Source organism: Cibotium barometz, chromosome 9 (assembly GCF_041138505.1).
Source record: "Cibotium barometz isolate CiBa-2024 chromosome 9, ASM4113850v1, whole genome shotgun sequence".
Lineage (NCBI taxonomy): Eukaryota > Viridiplantae > Streptophyta > Polypodiopsida > Cyatheales > Cibotiaceae > Cibotium > Cibotium barometz.
Genome location: NC_141054.1, coordinates 46,233,818 through 46,241,327, shown reverse-complemented (window position 1 = coordinate 46,241,327; position 7,510 = coordinate 46,233,818).

The following is a 7,510-nucleotide window of genomic DNA, read 5'->3' as shown; positions in this document are numbered from 1 at the left end:
TGGAATGTTGGATATCTTCACATTGAAGTGTCATGATTCCCTAATTTTACACTGTGCACAATAGAGTAATGGACTTGCTCTTGATTGTGGACATTCGGGTTGTAGTGTGATTCAACCTACACATAGAGCACCACACCAATTCCCTGTGGGGGTAAAGATGGTTATGCCCATGCCTAGATGTTTCTCTTCACTCCTTTATCTTCAATTTCTCTAGTATTGCATTACTGAGCTCGCGTCCATAGTCATGTTTTCAACTTGCTTTCTCTCTGAGTTTCAATTTCTTGGTGACTCGAGACACGAGAAGTCGTAGTTTTGCTGAAGATATTTTTACATCTTTTGATTGCGGCAATTCTAACATATTATCTTCATATTCAATTTCCAGTTTGTAACATGCATCTAGAGTGGTTGGTTGGGCTAGTACCATATAATCATGCATCTTGTGGTCTCTAACCCCTCTCCGAAAGCAAGGAGGCAATAACTAATCATCAGTTAACCTCTCCCGTAGTTTTCACCTTGAATTTAAGTGCTTAAGTTGAGACACAATCCCTCATTGACTCCATTTCCTTTTGTTTGATATTGTGTAGATGTGCCACCGGGCTCCATTGATCACCACTTCTGGCAAAGCTAGGTATAAACACATTCTTGAGTCATGTGAAGTTAACCTTATCCTCGTGTTTGAGGGTCAGAACCACTGATGCGCTTTCCCTTCCAGGGTAAGTGAGAAAGCATGAATCATTGTCACATCACTGACAGGTCCACAGGTTTCGCATGTGGACTCAAAAATCTCTACATGTTGGATAGGGTCTCCGTCCCCAGAGAATTTTTAGATGAGTTTAGAAATGATGTGTTGCTTCATCCTAGGAGGGTCGAGATTCTAGAGCAGTGCCTAGTTTCCTGACCATTCCTCGGCCCATCTCTACAGCCATATTCAACAGATCTTTCCTCGTGGCCTCGTGGGTGGCTGCATTAAGGTCAATGCTTGGATCCACCCTTGGTCTTTGAGGAATTTCTCCCCCCCTTTCTATACCTCGTCCTCTTCCTGTGTTGGCTCTTCTAGGTATCTCTGGTCCATCGGATAGTCTTGCCACTACACCTTGGAGTGGCTCATCATTAGTTGCCTCTGTGTGCCTTTGCAGAATTAAAAGTTCCATGTTCTATAGGAACATAGAGAATATGTGAAGCATGCCAATTTGAAAAGCAAACAAAGCATGTATTTCCACGTAACAGATATGTGAGCAGAAATGCACTAGATGTTGTGCATTCAGATGTATGGGGTCCTACAAAGACCATGTCTATGTGAGGCTGTAGGTATTATGTGACATTCATTGATGACCACACAAGGAAAGTGTGGGTATATTTCATGAAGGAAAAGAGTGAGGTGTTTACTCACTTTCAGAATTTCAGAGTTTCGGTTGAAAAGCAAATAGGGAAATATGTAAAGTGCCTAAGGTCAGATGGAGGGGGAGAGTACTTTGCCAATGAGTTCTCTGAATTTTTGAAGAAGAATGGTATTCGGAGAGAGAGTTTACATGCAGATACACTCCGCAGCAAAATGGAGTTGCTGAGCGGAAAAACAGGCACATTGCTGAGATTGCGCGAGCATTGATGGAAGAGAAGAATATGCCGCATAGCTATTGGACTGAGGCTATTTCTACAGCAGTATACATCATGAACAGGACTCCAATTGCAGCCATACATGATGTAACTCCAGAGGAGAAGTTTACTGGCAGAAAACCTGATTTGTCTCATCTGAAAGTTTTTGGATGCATTGCATATGTGCATGTGCCAGATGAGCTGAAAACTAAGCTGGATCCAAAAGCTGAAAAATGTGTATTTATTGGATATTCCCTTGAGCAAAAGGGATACATGTGTTATAACCCTGCTACACGTGAGTTGAGGGTAAGTAGGGATGTTGTTTTTGATGAGATGAGCAGCTGGTATGCTACTAGAAAAGAACCTGTTGGGGCTGATGTGAGTGGAAGTGTGTTTGCACAAAATGCAGGTCAGCAATCACAGTCTTTGAGTGGACCAAGAGAGTCCTCATCTAGTGGGTCTGTTGATAGACCATGGAGTGGCAGGCTGCGTCATAATACCAGTCCTGCAAATGTGATTAGTACATCACGTAAAGGAAAAGAGAAAGTGGTTGAGCCCCTTGGTATGCCTGACATTTTTGCAGGGCATTCTCATGTTGATGGAGAGTCTAGTGGCTCAGAGATGAGCCTTGATGAGGAGCTTGAGATCCCAGCTATGAGAACACCTGGTGTAAAGAAGGCTATGGAAGCCATGAATGAAAAGCTGCGAAGATCTGGGAGAGTGAAAAACGCCGTGCAGAGGTTTACCTATGATGGTTATGTGGCACATCACTATGCATATATGGCAAAAGTTGTGCAGGTTGTAGAAGCCACATGCATTGATGAGGCTATTGGAAATGTGTATTAGGAGAAAGCTATGGATGAGGAGATGAATGCACTATATGGAAATGAGACTTGGGATTTAGTGCAATTGCCTGAAGGCAAGAAAGCCATTGGATGCAAGTGGGTGTACAAAGTAAAATATAACAGTGATGGAAGCATAAACAGGTACAAGGCTAGATTGGTAGCCAAAGGATATGCGCAGACATATGAGGATGCCCAGTTGCCAAGATGGCAAGAGTGAGAGTTATGATAGCAGTGGCTGCGTCAAAGCAATGGTCTTTACATCAGATGGATGTAAAGAATGCATTCTTGCATGGGGATTTGCAGGAAGAGGTGTATATGTTGCAGCCACCTAGTTATGAGGATGTGAGTCACCCCGAGCATGTTTGCAGAGGTTGAAGAAAGCCTTGTATGGCTTAAAACAAGCACCAAGAGCATGGTCTGACAAGATTTCTGAATATCTTGTCACTATTGACTTTCATGTAGCCAATGCAGATTTCTCGTTGTATGTGAGACATGGTGATAGAGGGGTTGTGCTTGTTGTCATCTATGTAGATGACTTGATCATTACGGGGGACCATGATGCAGAGATCTTTGATGTAAAGATCTTGCTTAGACAGAAGTTTGAGATGAAGGATCTGGGGGAGCTCAAATATTTCTTGGGCATTGAGGTGATTAGGTCACCACATGGTATTGGATTACTGCAAAGACAGTATGGCTTGGACATGTTGTCCAAGTATGGTATGACAGGCTATAAGCCTATTTCAGTGCCATTGGATCAGAATGGCAAGTTGAGTGCAGATTCAAGAGAGATTTTGGAGGATCCTACTATGTATAGATGCATAGTAGGAAGCTTGATCTATATGACGATCACCAGACCATATTTGAGCTATGTTGTTGGGTTGGTGAGTCAGTTTATGTAGGTTCCACAGAAACCGCATTTGGATGCATTGAGACGCATACTGAGGTATGTGAGGTCTACTTTGCATTGTGGACTATTCTATGAGACTGGGACAGAGATATGTGTACATGGGTACACAGATGCTGATTGGGTTGGTAGTATCTCAGATAGAAGATCTACCAGTGGCTTCATATTTTCTTTGGGGAGTGCTGCTGTGACTTGGAGCAGCAAGAAGCAGCCTACGGTTGCTTTATCCAGTATAGAGGCCGAGTACAGCTGCTATGGCAGCATGTGAGGTAGCTTGGTTGAGAAAGCTACTTGCAGATTTGGGTCTATCAGTTGGATAGACAAGTTGTCATTTTCTGTGACAACATTAGTAGTATACAGTTGGCCAGGAGCCCAGTTTTTCATGCTCGCACGAAGCATATAGAGGTCCACTACCACTTCGTCAGAGAGAAGGTCTTGGTAGCAGAACTTGACCTTGTTTATGTCAGCACACAGAGGATCAAGTAGCTGACATCTTCACCAAAGCATTGGGTACAGAGAAGCTCCGCAGATTCAGGGCTTCGCTTGGTGTACATGAGATGGAGTTGAGCTCGAGGGGGAGTGTTGAGATATCGAGCTCGTCTAGTGAGGCGGTGGACACTGATGACCCGCCTGGGGGATAGGCCCCACACTTACACCACTAACATGGTTGGTGAGATCATGGGGATATGCGGCCAGTGGGATGACAGGCTGTGTGACAGCTGTCAGGCATTTTTTTGAAAGGTGTTTTGGGCTTGTGTACATATGGGATGCGTGGCATGTGGAGAGTTTTGCTTTGGAATGCGTTGGTAGATGTACAGGTTGGACGGTTTGGCTGTAGGCTTGTACAGGTTTGTTCGAAGCATGGTCTACTGGAGGTCTGCTGGAGATATCAACCACTCGGTCGCTCTGAATGTGTACGCGTCCCTTTAAATGGAGTGGGCACTCGCAGGTTGTATTTGAAAGAGTGTGTGGAAGCATAGAAGCATGGGGCCAAGGTTGCCTCGAATCTTGAATTTGGTGTGAAAAGGTTGGTGCTATGGTGGCCATTTTCCAAGCCTTAAAAATAAAGAATAAAATGACCATCAACGTGGCCAACAATTAAAAAGACACTTGGAGGCTTGTTTTGTAGCCAACACCTTGCCAGCATGTGAATGGAAAACGCCAGAAGGTTGGCAAAGAGGGAGAAGCGAAGGAAGAGCTGGCGGGGGTTTTCTGAAGAAGGGGGGGTTAGTGCAGCCGGCAGGCGCTGTAGAGAGGGAGCCGCCTTGGTCGTGTTGGCGCTAGCCACCACTGGCGAAGAGGTGAGAGGGATTGGGGCTCTGGTCATTCTGCAGAGACAAACGTGAAGGGAGTTGCCACCTTGTAGAAGGAGAGAGACTTCTCCGACCAGCGTGCAGAAAACGGAGAGAAGATGCTGATGTGGCTGCTGTAGAGAGGGAGCCGCCTTGGTCATGTTGGCGCTAGCCACTGGCGAAGAGGTGAGAGGGACTGGGGCTCTGGTCATTCTGCAGAGACAAACGTGAAGGGAGTTGCCACCTTGTAGAAGGAGAGAGACTTCTCCGACCAGTGTGCAGAAAACGGAGAGAAGATGCTGACATGGCTGCTGGTGACGACTGGGGGGCGTTACCACAGTAAAGGGCAGCTGGTGCACCACGTGGTCGTGGCGGTGACTGACACTGAAGTGAAGAGAAGAGAGCCGCCTCAAAGGTAGAGGCCGCCTTTGGAGCCGGGGTCGTGTTGGCGCGGTACCAGAGAAAGGGGCTAACGCAGGTGGCTGGATGCGTAGGGTTCTTTGGAGAGATGGTTTTGGCCGTGGCTGCGGTGGCAGGTGATGCCAACATGTGAGAGGGCAGGTTCGCCACAAAAGGGACGTGTGAGGTGAGACTGGTGGCGGCTGGGAGATGCCGACACAGTGTTTTTTGGCTGGCGGTGACCAACGTGTGAGAGGGGGCCACCTGGAAGAGAAGGACAGAGGTGTTGCTGCTTGGCTGGTGGGGCCGGTAGCACTGCAGAGAAGCTGCCTGTGGCAGAGGAAGTGCTCGTTGTGAAGCTGGTAGAGCTGGCAAATGGTGCCAACGTGAAGGACCGTCAGAAGAGAGAGAGGTGTGGCAGTGACTGACGCAAGTGAAGGCAAGAGAGGTAGCCGTTTCAGAGAGTGCTGGCGACACACACAGAAGTGATGGGCTGTAGAGAGAGTTGAGGGTTGCTAGTGGGGAGCCCTCTGGAGAGAGAGAGAGTGGCCGGGTTCTTTCTGGTGTGGTTGGCGCAGACACGGACGCTACGGGTGGCTGGTTGTTTCGTGTATGGTTGCCATTAGGAGAGAGAGTGCAGTGCAGAGAAGTGTTGATGGGTCGTGTGGCTGAAGAGACTTGGTCGTCAGACACAAGGTTGTAATTCTAGAGGCAGTGTGGCCGTGGTCGAATTCCCTTGGCAGTAAATCCAGGCCTCAGTGAGTGTTTGTATGGTTGTGTGAGTAAGGCTTCTGTGTCGGGAGAAGCTTGTATGATGTGTTGACTGGGAATATAATTGCTGGGTGTTTACTTTGATTATGGTGCCCCTGTTTTGTGCTGTCTTTCTGGTGTGGGTGGTGTGGTGAACCGTGAGAGAAGTGTTCTAGCCGGTGTGGCTGGTGGTGCCCCCGTTCGTGTTGGTGTTTTCCAAGGCTGTTGGAGGGACAACTATAGAGGCAGGTGATTCCGTGTCCGGAATTTCCGACAACAGCCATTCTAGAGACTGGCATAGTTATAGCGCCAGCTCATTTTAGTTGGGTTCACACTATAGAAAACCCTTGTATGTATTTGGTTGAGTACCTTTCATATTGTGTGTACTCTTATCTTATATATTGTTGAGTGTTGAGTGAAGAAGAAGAAGATTTTCAGCCTTTCACCTTGTGTGTTCTCTATTAGGGTTTTGTGTGTGTGTGTGTGTGCTTGCAAGAGCTCAAGCTCTCTTCCCCCCTGCATCTTTTCAAAGTGCAAGATGCCAAGAAAATGGATAGATTAAAATTCTTTTGTTAAAGAATAGGATCTAGATAAGGGATACCAATTCATTAAGAAACATGAAAAGAAACTCTGAAAGAGAGGTAATCCTTAAGAAAACTAAAAAGAAATTCTCAAAGAGAGGTTATCCCTAAGATCCTTAAGAGTAACTAAAGAATTATTGATTTGTGAAAAGACTAGATTCTAAGAGTTTAAGATAACCATCCTTTGTATTAGTAATACCTTATCCAAAGATTGGTTATAGAGTGGAAAAACTCCCGAGAAGGTAAGATTTTGAGAAGACCTCACTAGGTTACGGATGGAGAAACTTGACTTGTTCGAAGTTTTGACTGGAGAGTTGTGATGTCTCGTCAAGCTTGTGATGGTTTACTCTGCTTCAAAATAAGAATGTGATGTATTTTATGATTATAATACTACTTTTTTGAAATAATATATTCATATATTGCATATGTTTGTGTGGCCTATGTGACCTGATAGTCTTGCATTCAAGCATCTCCTCTCTTGAGGTCATTTTGCAAATCGAGTCACCTTGGCTCATTATTTCGAGAGTCTTTACGTCTCGACTCCTACTAACTAGAGATACGGATGGTTCTCGGGAGATAGTGGATTATGGCTACATGTAACCATAATGAGAGTCTATCAGAGAACATTTCCCTTGTTATTCTCCTTATGTAATTGGATCTCGTAAGAGGCATAGTTCTTTATAAACCCCTTTGGAGAGATCTCAGGGTTCATAGACTTATGTATAGGACTCTTAGGCACTATATTCCTCAAGCATAGGATCTCATTAGCTAGTCAAGCCTATGACTGAGTGTATCATGGCATGTCTCTTTGGATGTATTGTCACTCTCTATGAGAGCTAGGATTGGTCATTGATGACCTTTCTTTAATGTATCCTAATAAAACTTATTGGAACAAAATATATGTTATCTTGTTTCCTATTTGAATCGTGTCTTCTATTTTGAGTAGTATTGTGTAAAAATTAAAAAATGCAATATGGCCATGAACTTGTCTTCTTTCTTGGAGGATAAGTGATCTAAGTTACTTTTGAGTATCCAATGATAAAGTGATAGCTACAAACTTTTACCTTGGTTTTTATTATGGACAACCTTATTAGTCTTTATTTATGTGGTGCCAGCAATGAGATGAAGATAAAGAGAAGTTTATTC